We start from the raw sequence: 2,115 nt of genomic DNA, 5'->3' as shown, positions 1-2,115 counted from the left end.
AAGATTGATTTTTTCCTGGTGCTGGGAAATCTTAAAAATAAATAAATAAATAAATAAATAAATAAATAAAGGCAGGGATGGGGTGTGTGACATACTCCTCAGTGTGAAGGGATAACACTTGTGGAAGGAACTGATCAGATGCTAGGGTATCCGTAGTGTAGTGAGGAAATATGAAGCTACAGAGCCTTGTGAGTGAAAGCATGGTATATATTTGTATCTTACACTAAGTGTAAAGAGAAGCCACTGCGGTCTGTCCGATTAAATGCATTTTGCTAATTCTGCCAACTTCGTGGCAGACCCTCTGAGACTTATTTTGGTTGTGTGCTCAACCATACATACAATCAATGATTAAAAGGCATACAAGTTGCCAGTGTTGGTAAAAGAATATCAAAGATGGCGCTGGAGAGATGGCTCGATTAAGAGCACTGACGGCTCTTCCAGAGGTCCTGAGTTCAAATCCCAGCAACCACATGATGGCTCACAACCATCCGTAATGGGATCTGATGCCCTCTTCTGGTGTGTCTGAAGACAGCTACAGTGTACTTAGATATAATAATAAATAAATCTTTAAAAACAAAAAAATAGCCGGGCGTGGTGGCGCACGCCTTTAATCCCAGCACTTGGGAGGCAGAGGCAGGCGGATTTCTGAGTTCGAGGCCAGCCTGGGCTACAGANAAAAAAAAAAAAAAAAAAAAAAAAAAAAAAAAAAAAAAACCAAAAAAATAATATCAAAGACGAACAGAAGAATTAGACAATTACTGCGATTGGGTCAAGAACTAATGTGATTTACTCATCTGACAATTATTTAAAGGACCCTTAATCTATTCCGAATTGTCCTGGAGGCTGATTGCTGCCCTTCAGGGATCACACTACATGGGGTCATTCATGAAAGAGGTACAAAAAATGCTCAAAGAATTTTGAGTGGATTAGAATTAGCTTCAGCTAGGATACTAATGAGATGTTTAAAAGATATTTAAAGTCGAGAAACATTTAAAAAACATTCGTAGATGCACAGTTCTCGGAGGGTCTGCTCTGCTCTGCAGTAGTAGCAACTGCACTACCTGATGTATGATGTAGTCAAGACCTTTGGATTTCCACAGAACAGATTTTTTTTCTTTTTTAATGCATTTAAGTATCGGGATCGCCCGGTGTGGTGGCACATGCCTTTAATCCCAGCACTTGAGAGGCAGAGGCAGGGCGAATTTCTGAGTTCGAGGCCAGCCTGGTCTACAGAGTGAGTTCCAGGACAGCCAGGGCTACACAGAGAAACCCTGTCTCGAAAAAACAAACAAACAAAAAAAACCCCAAAAAATAGTATCAGGACCGCAGGCTTTTGGCAAGTTACTATTAAAGGAGACTCATTTCATGGAAGCAGACCTTCTCAAAGGCATAGCTTTCGCCTTCCCTAAACATTTGTCCACACCTTCTGTTGGCTAATAGCTTTAGGTGATGAGGAATTGAATCTAGCTGTACTAAGCCATAGCTTCTAGCCAGAAAGAAGTGCATAGCCCCAGTCTGACAGGTCTGCTTCACCTGCAGAAACAATATGCCTGAGTATGGAAAACAACCCCTACTCTGGTCCCAGTCAAACCACAAAAAAAAAAAAAAAAAAAAAGGAAAAAAAAAAAGAGGAGCTGTAATATATATATATATATATATCCCCTCCAGCCCGCTGTTCCAATAAAGCAGTCTCAGTCTCAGCCTGTTGAAACAATCTGTTTGCCTCTCTGCCTCATTTTTCTTACACCTTCCTATAGCCTGGTTCCCTTCTTGTCTTCCAAACCCATCCCACCCACTCCTCACCGCATAACATTCCACTTCCATGTCTCTCTGATTATCCCTCTGAAAATCAAAAGATTCCAAGACTGGAGCCTGGCCACTTTGTGTTCTTGAGTGTGATCTTAGACAAGCGCTAACTGCCGAGTTTTCTATGAAGCAAAAAAGGACCTGGCTTAGTGATGTACCCTTTTAATCCCAGCACTTGGGAGGCAGAGTTAAGAGTTCAAGGTCGCCGGTCGTGGTGGCGCACGCCTTTAATCCCAGCACTCGGGAGGCAGAGGCAGGCAGATTTCTGAGTTCGAGGCCAGCCTAGTCTACAAAGTGAGTTCCAGGACA

The sequence above is a fragment of the Mus caroli genome, chromosome 4 (assembly GCF_900094665.2).
Source record: "Mus caroli chromosome 4, CAROLI_EIJ_v1.1, whole genome shotgun sequence".
Lineage (NCBI taxonomy): Eukaryota > Metazoa > Chordata > Mammalia > Rodentia > Muridae > Mus > Mus caroli.
The sequence above is the reverse complement of the archived record's forward strand: the minus strand, read 5'-3'. Positions refer to the sequence as shown.